Raw genomic sequence first — 17985 nt, 5'->3', positions numbered from 1 at the left:
AAAACATAGATATAGATAGATAGATAAATAGATTGATAGATAGATGATAGATTAGATAGATAGATAGATAGATAGATAGATAGATAGATAGATAGATAGATGAACATAGATGACAGATAGATAGTTAGATAGATGATAGATAGATGATAGAGAGATAGATGATAGATAGATAGATAGATGATAGATAGATAAAAATTTTCTTCAAGAAAAGTCCATAGTGTGTACTTATGTACTGGTTGGTTTTCTAGGCCCATCTTTTCCTGGGATTTTGTTGGGCAAATCCTCAGCGGAGGCCCACATACATGGGGTTGAGATTCCATAACGCAGCAACCCCAAAGAGCCTGGGATGCATCCGAGGCTGAAAGCCATTCTCTGCTACAACTGGGTAGAATTCTCACTGCTGCCCTATATAATTGAAGAAACTAAACTGAGACCTGGCAGCTATCATCATGGTTAAAAGCACACACTTTGAAATCATTAATATCTGGGTTTAAGTCCTAACTCCTCCATTTACCACCTTTGTGGTTTTGGGAAATTTTCGTCAGCTGCCTACACATTTTTTTAATGCATAAGGCAAGTGTAAATGCTATTGAATGCCCTGCAGAGTTGCTGTGAGTAGAAAAGAGCTACTTCGTATACATTTATCATAACTGGTTCTGTCAGTGACCGCACATCCTCTTGGATCCCACCATTTCTGCACAGGTCTCCTGCCAGCAGTCCTGCTTCTCGGATGAACGGCTTTAGCTGGCGATCCGAGCCTGCTTTCCTCCTAGATGGGGAAGATCAGAAAACTAGAAACCATGGGGAGTTATTCCTCGAGAGAAGCTGTTAACCAGTGATCGACAGAAGTAGATGGCTAAACATTTCAACTCCTTCTCTGCTAGAACGGAATCATTCTAGTACATTGTTTTCTATATTGTCTCCCAATGGGATTGAACTCCAGTGAACAACAGCAGTAACATTTTTTATAATTCCCTCCTGAATGGTTTTCCCCCTTTCTTATCTCATGAATTAAAGAAGGACTACTCTTAGTAATATGAAATAAGGGATCGTTTTATCGAGATTCAACTTTAGAAAACGATGAGGGCTAATAGAAAAGTCCAGAGACGGCCTCTGCATTGTGCGGGGCACCTGACGCTGTTCTAGGTCTTCAGGCCTGGAACTCAGGAAAAGAAGCTCAATGTGAAGTGAGGGAAAGAGAAGCAGATTGGAATCCATGATGACAGATAGGAACCCATGCTCGTCTCTCACTATCTCTGATCTCGGCGGCAGAGTGATCTGTAGAAAAGTCTGGAGCTGTTTGCCACAGAACTGTCCATGTGCTGTCCAAGAATCCAAAAGCCTGGGGGGCGGGTGATATTGTGGGATCAGGAGGAACACCAACCTGGCTGCTGCCACACACTGACAAGGTGACCCAACAGATCAATGAAAGGTGCCTGAGTGGCAGAAATCTCTGGCACTCTCTCTTGACCTCCTAAGCAATAGCATAGAGGGACCTGGCGAGTATTATGCTAAGTGAAATAAGACAGTCAGAGAAAGACAAGTGTCACGTGATCTCACTTATATGTGGAATATAATGAACAAAATAAAATGGCTAATAAAATAGAAACAGAAGCATAGAAACATGGAAGAGACTGATGGATTTCAGAAGAAAGGGGGACAGGAGGTGGGAAGAGATTAACAAAAGAATTTATATACATATATGCATTACCCATGGACACAGACAGACTGATGAAAGGGTAGGATGGGAACCAAAAAGAGTGGGGGCAATGAGGGAAAAATAGGGGGGTACATTTGTAATACTCTCAACAATAAAGATCAAAAACATAAGGCACATACAATTATGTTTTTTTTTAAAAAAACCTGTTGTTTAATGGAAGAATAATTGAAACTCTTTAGCCAAATATTTCAAAATTCACACAAAACCATACATATAGCAACTATATTATAACTTTATGCCTTTGAGAAATATTTTAATTGCTTGGCATTGACATCTGCTGTTGGCAGGTTTAAAAAGAATAATTGAAACTCTTCAGCCAAATATTTCAAAATACACACAAAACCATAAATATAGCAACTATATTATAACTTTATGCCTTTGAGAAATATTTTAATTGCTTGGCATTGACACTGCTGTTGGCAGGTTTAAAAAGAGAACCCACAGAACTCTGTAAATTTTGGCAGGATTTCCCTTTCTTCATACTAAATACTATGCAAATTGCCATCACAATCTGTGTAAGAGACCAGTTTCAGGAAAGGGGCTATAATTAGAGTGGATCATTGATCTCTTCTAAGAGACTTTTCTGGTGAATTCATCCTTCATGATATCTGTGCTAATCTCAGTAACTACAGAAAACCGAACACTCATAGTTCATCTTCATCCATCTCTGTAAACTGCTTACCCCCCTTACCTTCTGATGTCACAAACTTTTCCTCTTGGACCCCTGGAACATATAATATGGCTTCAACAATGTTATCTCTATCCTAATGTCTTGTCTGAAAGTCTTCTTAATTTTCTCACTCTAACAGAAATCTGGCTGCACTCCAGGAACTCTGCATCACATAATAGTACAACTTGATAATCTCTCACTCCAAGGAAGATGTCATCCTTATTAATATTTGCATATCACTGTTACTGTCCCCTGCCTAACATCTTTCTTTGAAGCTCATTGCATCAGATAAATTTACCTGCTAGCCCATCTAGCTCCTGCATATTGATTGGCATTCTCTTTCATTTCTTAAAATTTCATTCTCTCTCTCTCTCTCTCTCTCTCTCTCTCTCTCTCTCTCTCTCTCTTTCTCTCTTCTATGGCCTCTTTGGCTTTCCACATCCTGTGATTCTCAATCCGCTCTCCCAACAAACACTACCATGGTCTTTTCTATTTCCTTTCAGTAATTTTGCACTTTCCAATATCTCAAGTATCTCACAGTCCAGTGACTGCCTACTGCCTTTTCATCTTACTCACACTAATAACCCCATGCAAACAAAACAAAATTCTTACTGGCATATATTATCTATTGATCTCTCTATTGCCTATCATCTACCTCAAATTCTTATTCCACTCCTTTCCTGCTTTAGATTTAATGACTTATTTGTTTATTGTCCTTAACACCATTGCCTCTCTCTCTCTTAGAGCTCACCCAAACACACCTGCAATCTCAGCTCAATACTAATGTCTCTCTTCTCTTTCCCTGTGGGTAGGTATAGAAGAATGCATAAGCCTACTAAATGGCTTCCATTTAAATTTATGACCATATAAACCTTCAGTGGATCTCATCAATTCTACTATAGTTAAGCTAGTGAAACACTTTCCCTCTCTCCAGACATTTTTCTACACATCTTGACGTAAGCTTTCAATGTATTCTCTCATTTATCTTTCTTTTGAAGAGAATAAAGATACCGGAAAAAAACAAACAAAAAATTCTGCACACTTCAACACCAAATTGACCAATCTGCCTATAATGATGCCCATATTTTTGCTTTATTCTTGACTTTCAATAGATACACTTTAAAAGGGAATCCCCTCACCGTGCATTTCTTTAGATTCTTCTTGCCTATTCAATGATTTTATGGTAGCAGTTATTCTCATCTTTCTTTTATTATTAATTTTTACCTCTCTACTTATTACTAGCTGAATCCACAGAATACATAAGTTTACAAAGTCCTTCTCGGAGTCTACATCCCTGTCTGGGTAGGATCTCTGGAATCTGTGTTGTTTCTCACAAAACTCCTTGAACAGTTGTCCATTGTCATGATGTCTACTTCCTCTGCTGCTATTCATTTTTAAACCCACTGCACTCCATTAAAACTGGTAGATCATTTGTCATGTGTTCTTATCACACAATAATAATAATAATGATAATAGTAATAACAGTGGAAGAACAGGTGAGAGATAGATATATAATAAAGATTGTGATGATGATTTCCAAGATGTATACTTTTGTCCAAAGTCATCAAGTGTGTACATTGATGTGTACAGCATTTGAATGTCAATCATATCTCAACAAAGTGATTTATAAATACATTTAATTAATTAAAACTGCTCTTATCAAAAGCAGCCTTTAGACCAAAAACATTAGAGTTGAATTTTTTTCTTTCATTTTCCACATTTTATTCATCAATAAATTTTGTTAAAAAATTTCACTGCGTCCCCCCAAATTTACTCTAATCCAAACCATAGTAATCATTATATAGTAAATCTGAATTATTACTATAGCTTTCTAAGGGTTTCTTCATTCCCAAGTACACCCTTTCTGACCTGTTACTCGCAAAACAATCATTGTGACTGTTTTCAAATGATATCAAATTATGTTACTCTTCCTCTCAAAGTTCTTTAATAGCTTTTCACCACACTCAGAATCTAAAATTTGATTTTAATATGATTACAGTGCCCTACAGCCATGCATTACTTGGTCCCTCTGCTACTCTTCATATACAATGCATCATTCTCCTTTCTGTTCCTCCATTGCCCTCACCCTGGCCCCCTTGTTATAACTTGTCTATACCACTAAAACTCTAGCTTTATATTTATCATTCACTCTTAGAGGGATCTCAAAGTATCAGCAGGACTCCTTTTAGGTAGAAGTTTGCAAGGTCGAAACTAAACTGTTTCTATTCTTATAAAAGCTAATAGAGAATCACTGACAAAGTAAACATTGGTAGAAGAGGACAAAGAAGTGGGAGAATTGTGGGGGACTTTGAGAATACACAGCTATATAAGAAACAGTTCATTTCTTTATCCTCTCTGAATTGTTTGCTTTTCTCTAATATTTTCTGAACTTGAATCTGTAGACAGGGCAAAGATTTATGTCTGCAATACGTACACTATGACCATACACATGGGTATTGAAAAGTAGAAATCTGCAATAGCAAAAATTCAACACTAAACAGACAGGTGGTTTGTTGAATTTACATTTCTTGACCCAAATGCAAAATGGTTTATTTGGGGCCACACTAAATTAAAAAGATCTTTAGGATATTTGTTTTAAAATACTGAAATCAAAATTCTTCTTTATTAAAATATGTATTATTTACTTTTATATGTCTTTTATTCTTCCTAGGTCTAACCTTTAAATATTCAAAACCTTGAAAATCACAGATTTGTCTAGTGCTCAATAATAAATGCATTTTTTTTCTCCTTTTCCTAAATGAGTTTCTGAAAGCTGAAATTTTTTGACAACCGTGTTGGTTAAATAAATTCAGGGCATTAAGTTGTTCTTTGTTAGATACTGGGCAAAAGGGCATTATAATAGAAGAATAGAACCAAAGAATTCTACCTAAAAGCTGCAAACAAACAACAAAAGAAACATGTATAAAAAGACAAACAACTTCCTCCAGTCAGTTCTGTTGTCCACCAGGGTAGGCAACAATCTGGTTTCCTCCTAGGCTAGAACTCATTCTGCATATGTTCTGACCACTCTCCATTATCAACCAACACATCATTGATTTTTCAATTTATAAGTTTTATTAAATCAGCTATCTATAGTTCAATTCCTGTTTTTATTATTCATATTATTACCTTTTTTATATTCGAAGGAAAGGGAAGCATACCATCGTTTCTAATCTATCAACTTGAATGACAGGTTTAGGTTTTCTTCTGGTTAATTATATTTTTTTGTGATACTCTCATAACTTTCTCTAACATCTATGTGCTGATTACTTACAAATCTGCTTCCTGGAAATTTATTGGTAACATTATCATAGAAAAATTGGAACAACTGTGGCCTTTGTTTTACAGGCAGCAACTAAGTCTATCAATTTGAAGAATCGAAGATCCAACAAATAAACACATCTCCCCACAAACACCTGAAACTTAAACGTGTGCAAAAATCCAACAACTAATCCTTTTCCACAATTAGCTAATCAATGATGAGTAGTTGAGATAACATGAGTGGTAGAAATAAAAAAAGTATTGATACAGAAGACACCCCGAGAAGTATGAACAGAATTTTGTGATTGCTAAGATATAAATATTGATGGAAAGACCAAGGATAGCCTTGGCCAGTTTTGCTCAGTGGTTAGAGTGTGGACTTGCATATTGAAGGGTCTTGGGTTCAATTTCCAGTCAAGGGCAGGTACCTGGATTGCAGGTTCAATCCCAGGTCCTGATTGAGTGAGAGGCAACGAATGAATGTGAGACACATTGATGTTTCTCTCTCTCTCTCCCCACTTCCTCCCTTACACTCTATCTGGAGATTAATGGAAAAATATTCTCGGATGAGGATTAACAACAACAAAAAAGACCAAGAATAGTCCTAAGGTTTTTGTTTTTGTTTTCTTCTTAATTTGTGATATGGTGGATAGTGTGACACCATTCACTGAGTTTGGAAATCATGCGATTGGAGTTGGAAAAGGTGAGAGAGTCCGTTTTTGGACAGGTTAATTGTTAAGTACTTGGGAAACCTCCAGATAAAGATACTAAACTATATTTACCATGATAAAAAGTAAGTTTTATTTATAGGATATCAACTGTCTGGATTTGCGTGGGACTGTCCTGTTTGAGCACTGAAGGTCTGCCATTTCAGCCAGGCCTTGAGTCCTGGGCAGACTGGAAGACATTGCCACCCTAGTTTTGTAATAACTGTCTAGTTCTAGGAGAGGTCATATTGCTTAATTGTTGCCTCAAAAGTGTGTGTGTTTCTGTGTGTATGTGGCGTGGGGTGGGGTGGGTTCTTATTTTCTTTTCTTTGCATTACAGTTTCTAGAACAGTGCTGTCAAAGTGATAGATAATATGAGCCCCAAAGGTAAAACATACGAACTTAAATTTTTTCATAGCCACATTTAAAACATAATTAAAAGAAGCAGTTGAGATTAATTCTAATATGTTTAATGTAACCCAGCACATTCAAAATATCATTTCAACATATAATTAATATAATTTATTATTAATTAAATACTTTACATTATGTATATATGTTATTAGTGAGAGACTGTCATGTTAAATCTTTAAAATCAGATGTGTATATTGTATTTATATCTTATCTCAATTCAGATAAGCTACATTACCAAGGCTTAATAGTCATGTGTGGTTTTTGGCTATGACACTGAACACAGTACTTCTGGACAAACCTATGAAAAACAGAAGTGCTCAGTATGGACTAATTGGCCTATCTGGGACACTATAGTGGAATACTTAAAAGAACAAAGTGTGTCCAGTCAGCTCAGGGTTGAGCATCGACCCATGTACCAAGAGGTCGCTGGTTTGATTCCTGGTCAAGGTACATGCCCAGGTTGTGGGCCTGATCCCCAGTGCGGGGCATGCAGGAGGTGGACAATCAATGTTCTCTCTCATCGATGTTTCTATCTCCCTCTCCCTTCCTCTCTTTCTAAGTCAATAAAGAAAAAAATATGTTTTAAAATAAAAAAGGGAACTAAGTATGTGTTTACACATAGGTATATTTATATTTTTAAGTTCTATCTTGCTAATTAGTGACTAGGAAATATTGATGAAACATTTTAAAATCTTCCCAAGCTCCAAATTATATATGTTATCACAAGTACCATATCTAGTACATATGAAACATATGCTAAATTAATAAAAAAGGTTAGATAACTTATGCTTATTTATGCTATGTTATCTAAACCCTGATAATCTGTGTCTCATACCGTATTTCACAATACAAACTCTTTCCACTTTGCTTTTAAAAAGGCATGTGATTGAAGGGAACATTAGGAATGCTGTAAACTTGAATTGAGTTAGCTTCTTTATTTTATTAAAAAAATTTTAATGCTGACATTATTGCAAGAGTCTCCCCTCCCCTCTATGCCCAGCTCCACCCTCCTCCGCCAACCCCTTCCTTGGCCTTTACCAAATTATTGTCCATTATCTTCTTGTTTGCTACCCTATGCCTTTCCATATTGCAGATCCTAATACATATTAGAAACTTTTTAACTTGTATAAATTTACGTATTAATTCTTACATATGATTAGAGTCAGACTGCCTGGCCCCAAATTTTAGTTTTTCCACAAAGACACAACTTATAATGCTACAATGAACATGAGAGTGCACATATCTCTTCCACAGAGTTATGTGATTTCCTTTGGCTATATACTCAGAAGAGAAATTGCTGGGACATGTGGTTGTTCTAATTGTAATTTTTTGAGGAACCTCCATACTGTTTTCCATTGTGGCTGTACCAATTTACAATCTCACCAACAGTGCACAGGGGTTCCTTTTTTTCACATCCTTATCAGCTTTCGTTATCTCTTGGTTTTTGTTTTGTTTTGTTTCCTTTTATAATAATCATTCTCTCAGGTGTGAAGTGATATGTCATTGTGGTTTTACTTTTCATTTAGTGATGTTGAACATCTTTTCATGTTTCTGTTGGCCATTTAATAGAATGTTTAATCCATTTGCATATTTTAAAATTTATTATTATTTTTATTTCAGTTGTATAAGTTTGTTATATATTTTGAATATGAACTACTGATTAGATATATGATTTGAGAATGTTTTCTCCCATTCCATAGGTTGCTTTTTTATTTTGTTGCTTATTTCTTTTACTTTGAAGAAGCTTGTTAGTTTGATGTGGTCCATCTTGTTTTGTTGTTGTTGCTTGTGCTTTAGATGTTATATCCAAACAAAATCATTGATAAGATTTCAGGTATTATGGTTTCAGGTATTGTATTTTAAGTATTTAATCCATTTTGAGTGTATTCTTGTGAGTGGTAGATAGGATCTAGTTTCAGTCTTTTCCATGTGAATACCCAATTTACAGTACCATATATTAGTTTTATACTCCATTGAGAATTCTTGGCTGCCTTGTCAACTATTAGTTGACTGAATATACATGGGTTTATTCCTGGGCACTTGATTTTGTTTCTTTGGCCTATGTGTCTGTTTTTATGCTGGTACCATACTGTTCTGATTACCATAGATTTATAAATACATTTGAAATCAGGAAGCGTGATATTTCCTGCTTTGTTCTTTCTCAGGGTTGCTTTGGCTATTTGGGACCTTTTATGATTTCATATAAACTTCATTGTTTCTTTCTACTCCTGTAAAAACTACTAATGGAATTTTGATAAGTGTTCTCTGAATCTGTAGATAGCCTTTGGTAGCAGGACATTTTTCCAGTCCATGAACACGGGATATCAGGATATCATTCCGATTATTTGTGTCTTCACTTTCTTTCATGAGTGTCTTGTAATTTTTAGTGTAAAGATGTTTCATGGCCCTTGATTAAATTTATTTCTATGTACTTTATTGTTGATGCTATTGTAAATGAGATAATTTTCTCTATATTTGTTTCAGATAGTTTGTTGTTAAAACATATAAATCCTACTGATTTTGTTTATTAATCTTTTATCCTGAAACCTGACTAAATTTGTTGATTAGAACTGTTTTTTGATAGAGTTTAGGATTTTCTATATATAAAATTAAGTCATCTGCAAAGAGTGATAATTTTATTTCTTCCTTTCCTATTCTGATGCCTTATTTCTTTTTTCTTGCCTGATTACTTGGGCAAGAACTTCCACTATTATGTTGAATAAGAGTGGTGAGATTGGGCACTCTTGTCTTGTTTCTGATCTTAGAGAAAAAGTTGTCAAACTTTCACCATTGAGTATGATGTTAGCTGTGGTCTTATCACAGACGGCCTTTACTATGTTGTAGATTAGATGAAATTTTGAATGACTTGAGATTTGGCACAAACCATTTTGTCTTTTAGGCCACAGTGTTTAGTGTATATACTGTAGTAACAAAGTACTAGAGTTAAAAGGGAGTTTGATTTTACTAATTTCTTATTTAGTTCAATATGCTCCTCCCTCTATGACCTATATTTTCTTCTAATAAAACATGCTTACGTATATTCAAGTCTCTATTTGAAGGGGTTTATTATTTGTAGGAGAGAAGTTTAGACTTTTCTATTTTATGGTATATAAACTTAAAAAATATTGTTTCTTGTCCTGGCTAGTTTTGTTCAGTAGTTAGAGCATCAGGTCTGTGGGTTCCAAACCAGGTCAAGGGCACATACCTACATTGTGGGTTTGCTCCCCAGCCCTGGTTGGGGTGCCTGTGGGAGGTAACCTGTGGAAGAGCAAGGACTCATAGACACTTAACAAATGATGTTTTATACGCTGTTCACTGAGCTACACATGGTGGAGGATATACATTATTAAAGTCACAATTTTCTTAACAAGTTTAACTATACAAAAAACAATAAACTTTATTAGTTTAATTTTTTTTTTTGTTTCTTTGCAAGTATCTAGTCTCACTTTACCTCCCCCTTGCCACTGGAACTTAAGAAAAGATAATCATACACAGAGCATTTCAAAGCTAGAAGACATGCTGTTTTCAACTGTATCTTAGATATAGCTCCCAAACCAGAAATAATCCAACTTCAAAAATAAATTAATAAAACTTTTGATCTTGTATTCATTCATAATTAATAAAATAACAAAGTGTTTATTTATGAATTTTGAACAGGATGCCTCCTATCACAGTCTGCTGCCTGAGGCAACATTCAGTGTTTTTTATCATCTGCAGCCGTGGGATTTGGCTATGAAGCACGTCCCACTCACTATTACTCTATTTCTGCCTGGGTTAATTATAAAATACTACATTAAAAGTTAAATAAAGACTGGAAGTTATCTAGGACACTAATGGTGACAATGTGTGATTTCCAGAAAGAGTAGGTTCTATTTTAGTCCTCTCATAATCGTGTAAATACTACATAATATTCCCATAATAAAGTATCTATAGAGAAAGAAATTGTATATTGTTCATTTTAAACTTTTTAGTTTTGTTAGTAGTATACTGTGTAGCTGAAAAGCTGGCTGGCTTTATGAAAATTCCTTTTCCTCAAATGAGATTGCCTTTTCATACCAGAACAGAAATCTAGCTCATTCTTTTTGATGGTGCTATAGTATTCCATTGTATGGATCTACTGTGATTTATTTCACTGGTTATTCACTGATGAATGGTAAGTTTGCTTCCAGTCGTTTGCTATTACAAGCAATGCTGCATAACTATTTATATTGTTTAATACACTTTTATGATTATGTCTATAAAATAAATTCCTAAAATGGACTTGCTGAGTCTAGTGAATGTGCGTTTTCAACCTGGAAAGATGTTGTCGATTGCACTCTAAAGAGTTTCAATATGATATAATTTTGCAAGTTTTTCCATGCTTTTATTAACATTAGGCAATATCTAGTTTTGTGTTTTCTGCAAGTTTTATAGCTGAAAAAATTGGTCTTGAGTTATATTTTATCAATTAGTTGTGATCTTTATTTGAAGATTCTGAGAGCCCTGGATACCGATTTGTCTTTATTGCAGCTTCTCAAGTTGAATATTGTTAGCAGGGAATTGGCAAGAGGCGGTTTTGATGGTGCTGTGGAAATCTCATGAATCTCCCCATTACTTTCTTAATAAAAATTCTCCAAGAATATGAACCTTAAGTTACTGTAGCTTCTTAAAAATAGCCAACATAAAATGAGATAATGAAAGAAAGCAACTTGTAGAAGGTAAAATAAATTGTTTCATGTGGGAGGAGAATGTAGATTCTTGAATATGAAGAGACATTATGAAAGTCATTTTGGCAATTGAGAACACTTCTATTTAATGGCCACCGTTGGAAATTTGTTTGTCCAAGTGGTAATGCAGCTGTATTTCTATCCTGCCTACCTCCACCTCCTGAAAGTTTAACATAGTGTGAGTTCAGCAAGGGTTTGAGATATATCAGGTTGTGGATAAAAAAGCCTTCTGATTTGGTGTAAATGAAAATTTATTGACATCCCATGAGCTTTTCTGACTCTTGTGGGGTTCTGCTCTGGCTAACCCCACTGAAATGGTTATAGCATGAGGAAGCCCTCTTAGACAGAAAGCCCTGCTCTGCTTGAAGACATATATCTCTAAATAGTAATCACTATTACTAAAGCAGTAGTTGCTTCCCTAGTATGGTCTCTCTCTACCCAAGTTAAACTGTAGCATATTCAAATAAAATAAATATGGATAAAGAGTGTTATGCATAATTGCTTTGAATATTATTTTTTATTTTATTTCTTTTATCCTCACCCGAGGACATTTTTCCATTTTTTGTTCAGAGAGAGTGGGAGGGAGAGAGAGGAAGAGAGAGAGAGTGAGAGAGAAACATCGACGTGAAAGGGACACATCGAGTGGCTGCCACCTGCACAACCAACCAGGGCCGGGGACAAACTGCAACCGAGGCACATGCCCTTAGCGGGAACCGAACCCGGGTCTCTCTGGACCGCAGGCCAACGCTCTAACTGCTGAGCCGAACCAGCCAGGGCCGTTTTGAATATTATTAACACAGCCAAATATTTATAGGTAATGAAAATAGAAACTGAAATGGTAAAGTTGATAATACTTAATGACAGCTTAGGACTTTGAAATCTCTCTGGAAAACAGGTTTTGGGTCTCATGCTGCCCTCCTGATAGAACTGCCTAGTTGCCATTGTGGACGTAGCACTGAGGTAGCAGGAAGGTGTGTGAAAACCGTTAGACGTCTTTAAAATCATGATAAGACAAGACTGCCATTCCTAAGAAATGCTATCAACTCATTAAAGTGACAGAATGAAAAACATCCTAGGAAAAATAAGTCCTCCGCGGTCACTCCACACCTAAGAAGAGTATCTATTTTGTTTATATGACTAAAAAGACTTTGCAATATTTAAACAATAGGAATTCCCCATGCATAGTGGTGAGCTCCTTTCATAATACAAAAGTAATGAAAAATTATGAGGCAAAAGAATAACCGATATAATTAATCTATATAGATATGAATGGATTCAAATAAAAACCCCAGCACACTGTGCATTATAGCGTCAGGGACACTGCTGTCCACGGTGAAAAGACAGCCTGTTGAATAAATGGTGCTAGGTCCTTTGGAATTCATGTGAAAAAATATAAATAACTTTTGGTGTCTGTCCTACACCATAAAAATCATTCAGATGGATTATAGTTCTAAATGTGAAAGATAAGCAATAAGGCTTTAAGAAGATACCATAGGTCTATATATTTATTAGCTATGAGTAGGCAAAAATTTCTTGGGGCAAGAAAGAATTAACTACTCCAGAAAAAATAATTACCAATTACATTATGTTAAAATTAAGAATTACTACTTACCAATAGAAGAGTGAAAAGATAAGACACAGAGGGAGAAAATATATTTGACATATATGACAAAAGATGAACGAAATGTATAAGTAAATGCTGCAAACCAATAAAAAAAAAAGGTGTAGTATTTTAAATAGGTAAATAATTAAATAAGCACTTCAAAGAAGAGATTACTCAAATGAACAATAAATATATAAAAAAAAACTTATCCATGTCATTAATCATCAGGAAAGATACAAATAAGCTATAAGTCACCATTGCCTTACCCAAGGGTGTTCAAATGAAAAAGACTAACATCATCATAAGCTGGCAAAGGTGGAACACAGGTAGAATTCCCAGATCTGCTGGTAGCAGTATGAATTACCTTCAAATAGTTTGGAAATCTATTTTTCAGTATCTACTCAAATTGAATATATGCATCCTTTATGACTCAGCAATTTTATATGCTAAGAGAACTGTGTATACTGAGTAGAAGATGTGTCCATGAATGTTCACAGCAACACTATCATAGCCTCAACACTGCCCACCTCAAATGTCTATCAACAATAAGATCAATGTATGATTATGGATTTGTAAAATGCAATGTTATAAAGCAGGAGAAATAAATACCCTTTTCAAAATATTATAACCTAGACAAATCTTATAGAGAAAGCTGAACAAGAGAATCTAGAAACAACAAGTACATGTAATCAAATTCAGCTGTGAGTTGTAGAAAGACAGACTGAACACTGCTTATGTGATAACTGGAAAGTTAGTGACATAAAATACCCAAAAAATAAAAATAAATAAAAAACACCAGAAAAGAAAACAAAATTACTTTGTGTTAATGACTGATGAAAAGCGAGGAAGGGTACACTAGAGCAGTATGAATTAGAAGTGGAAAAGAGATTAAATTATAGCGAGGGGGAATCCAGAAAAGAGGATGGCATAGAGAATGAAGATGAAATACAGTTGTTGAAAACAATAAATGAAATAAAATACATAATAAGGATTTAGTAAGCTTATTAAAAAGTAGATCAGTACATAGAGGACTCAAATTAGAGAAGAAAACCCCAAAACAGAGATAAGTGAAGAAATTAGGAAATAGTATAAAAAGCAGAAAATACATTAATGAACAAGCCCTGACCAGTATGGGAAGCTTTGAATTCTCAATTATGGGCTGAAAAATTACTAATATCATCTCTCTCTCTCCCCTTAGTATCTCAGAAAAGCTGTGTTTTAGTGTCTTCCATCGATTGTAAATTAAACTATGATGGCTTTTTTAAAAATATGTTTTTATTGATTTTTTAGAGAGAGAGGAAGGGAGAGAGAGACAGAAATATCAATGTCAGAGAGATACATGGGTCAGCTGCCTCCTGCATGCCCCCTACTGGGGATCGAGCCCGCAACCCGAGCATGTGCCCTGACCAGGAATCAAACCTCGACCCTTCAGTCCATGGGACTAAGCTCAGTCCACTGAGCCACACCATTTGGGCTATGAAGGCTTTCTTTCTTGTAGTGTTAGATTTCAGGGCTGGCAGAAACTTTGAAGCTCATGAATTTCTATTGTCTAATCAGTGTCTGATTTCTCCCTGTGTACTTTGTTCCCTCTCAGTGGTTGTTCAACTTGTTTATTTTCCTGCAGAGGCGAAACTCCCATTCTTATAATGCAAAACATTAACATGTTTGATAATACAATTGTCGAAACAGTCTTCTTTGCAATTTCCCTGTGGCTCCCACCCAAATGGTTTTAGTTGTCCCCTTTGTACCATGTAAAACAAGTCTCATTGCTCTTTCATAGAGAATGTTTTCCAGTATCTGAAGGCATTCCTACTTGATTCAGGTTCTATTAGTATGAGTTTGTCAAATTTGAATGTGCTCAAACTCAAGCGACTTTTCTTAAAGAAATGTGCCAGAATTAGATACACCATTCATCTGAGAGTCTAATAGTTTCGTACCAAGCCCCTATCCCTCATTCTGATATTATCTTGTTGCTTTCCCTCATTGCTTAGATAAAGGTGAATAAGCAAAATTGAGGAATTTTTTTACTTTCTCATTTGACATTTGTTTTGTAATTTAAAGAATATTCTAGCCCAGCCTGTGTGGTTCAGTGACCTGAACATCATCCCACAGACTGGGAGGTCCTGGTTCGATTTCTGGTCAGGATATATGCCTGGGTTGCAGGGTCAATCCCCAGTAGGGGGCGTGCTGGAGGCAGCCAATCAATGTTTGTCTCTCACATCGATGTTTCTATCTCTCTCTCCCTTTCTTTCTCTCTAAAAAATAAATCAAAATGTATATTAGAAAAAGAATATTGTAAAATTTTGAGGGAGTAATGCTATATAATATGTTTCACCCAGACTTGGATTCAGACATCTCCATATATTGTCCTACCTTATGATAAACTAAAGGAATGTCACTCTCTTTGCTGCACAGAACCATTTACTTCTGTCATACTCTAAATATTTCTCTCCCTAGCGCCAGAAATCTTTTTGTTGGCACCTCGTATGGACTAATTTTTGCCCCTCCACCAATTTGTATGTTAAAGTCTTAATTCCCAGTATAACTTTAATAGGAAATATGGCCTTTACAAAGGTAATTAAGGTTAAAGAGATCATAAAGATGGGGCCCTAATCCAATAGGATTGGTGCCCTTCTACAAAGAGGAAGAGATACCTGGGCCATGTGAAGATATAGCAAGAAAACAGTCGTCCACAGGACAAGGAGTGAGGCCTCGGGAGAAACCAAATAGGCCAACAACTTGCTCTTGGGCTTCCAGCATCCTGAACTGTGAGAAAATAAATTTCTGTTATTTAAGTCAACAAGTCTGTGGTATTTTGTCCTGGTATCCCTAGCTAACTGATTAAGACCCAGGACCTTTTCTTGAGTCCACAACCACAAGCTACCACCCAGAGAAAATATTCTGTTCCCTGTTTATCTACCAACCTATCTTCACTCTAAACTCATAGAGTGAAGCCAAGTAATGCATATTTCTTAAGTGACGGCAGCTAAAATTCTGTGTGCTAGGATCTGTTCATCTGTTACTCCTTAGAATGAGGGGCTAGACACATGGTAATTTGAGCATTAAAACCCTCTTCTTTAAAATATTTCTCAAGTTTCACTTTGTTCAGGGATGTTCGGTTCTCAGCCCCTCTTTGGATCATATAAGCAAGTTGGAGTATATCCAGGGGAGAGAATAATGAAATGGTGAGGGAAACCTGTCAAGACAAATACTGTGAGGGAGATTAATATTAACTGAGAGGAGAAGACTTCCGGTATTTTAAGTGCTGCCATGAAGAAGATGTATTCATCTTTATGACTCTGGTACTAAGAGGTAGAAGTAGGAAAAAAAAAGGATTTAAAAAAATAGACAGGTCTTAGCTCCTGTATCTAAGAGATATCTCAGTCTTACAAATTCAAAGCAGAAACCTTGATTCCCTCACAAATTAAACCTTATTTTATGATGATCAACCTCCATAATAGTAAATCAAATAAAAAACATTCTTTGCTCAAGTCAAAAATTTAAGAGGCAACCAACTGCCTATTGTGTTTTTTTTTACTTTCCCTCTATATACAATTTGTGAACAAGACCTGTGAGTTCTACCATCAAAACATATCTAGAAATCATCCACTTACCATCTTTATTACTACAAACTTAGTCCAAGATAACACCACCTAAACGCAACAGACTTCTAATTCCATCTGGCCTATTATCATTGATTCAACACACAACATCAAGTGTTGTTTCTTTAAAAATATAAGTAATGTCTCTTCCTTGCTTACAATCATCAGCTCTTAGAAATAAACTTGATCTCCACGATAAGACATACGATGCCCATTAGTCCTGGCTCCTCCCCACCCGTCTCCTACAGCTCCCACGACAGCCTCCTTTCTTCACACACACAGACCTGCTTTCTTTTCCTAAAATAGATCACTCTTGTTCCTTGCCTTAGAAAATCTGCACGAGGTGTTCTTTTCCCACTCCTCGGAATACTGTTCTTCTGATCTTCACATACTAAGAGTTTCTATATGGTTCTCGTTTTAGTTTAGATGCCTTTAAAAAGCCTGTAGCCATCTGGTTTAAAATACACTCCCACTCAGCTTTTATCTCATTAACTTGTTTTAGATTCTTCAAAGCCATGATTAATATTTAATATTTTCTTGCTTTTTTATTTGCTTTTTATTATCTCTCCCATTAGCACCTAATTTCCATGAGACTACTAATTTTGCCTTGCTGTTTGTGGTTGAATCTTGAAAGCTTGGAACTTGGCATTAATACAAATGCCTCACTCAAAAGAAGTCGTCCAAAGATGGAAAGGACTAGGATCAGCTTTTGTCCTTGGGAATGTTCATCGGTAGATAGACTGTGGGTGTTGAGGAGTGGAATTCAACCACGTGTTTGGAGGCATTGTATGAGATAAACACTAAGGTATTTATAAGCATAGGATTTGATGCATCAACAATGAAGAATCTTTTTCATGTGAGTTTTTTTGGCAGGTCATATATGCTGATGAAAGACTTCGGAGACAGATGCATCAGGATTCTACCACTTATTAGCTGTGTTATCTTGGGATATTTAACTTAGTCTCTCCATATCCCAGAATCCTCATTAGTAAAGTGGTTAGTAATAGCATGTATCATTTAGAACTCTGGATGCATTAATTAAACATAATGAATACAGTATAATCACTATGACTGTCATAGTGCCTGGCATGTAGCAAGTGACCAAGAAATATATCTGTTGTCTTATATTTATATTGAACCACAGGTTTACATAACCAAAATAATACTCAAAAATGACTTTATGTTACTATGATGGTTATATGACCTCTGTAACTTTACATATAATTCATTGTATCACCATTATCCCAAAGATATAGTCCCATATTTGGTCTCCAGTTCCGGTTTTGTTGTTTTGTTTCCCCT

This window comes from Molossus molossus, unplaced genomic scaffold (assembly GCF_014108415.1).
Source record: "Molossus molossus isolate mMolMol1 unplaced genomic scaffold, mMolMol1.p scaffold_m16_p_13, whole genome shotgun sequence".
NCBI classification, from domain to species: Eukaryota; Metazoa; Chordata; class Mammalia; order Chiroptera; family Molossidae; genus Molossus; species Molossus molossus.
The sequence above is the reverse complement of the archived record's forward strand: the minus strand, read 5'-3'. Positions refer to the sequence as shown.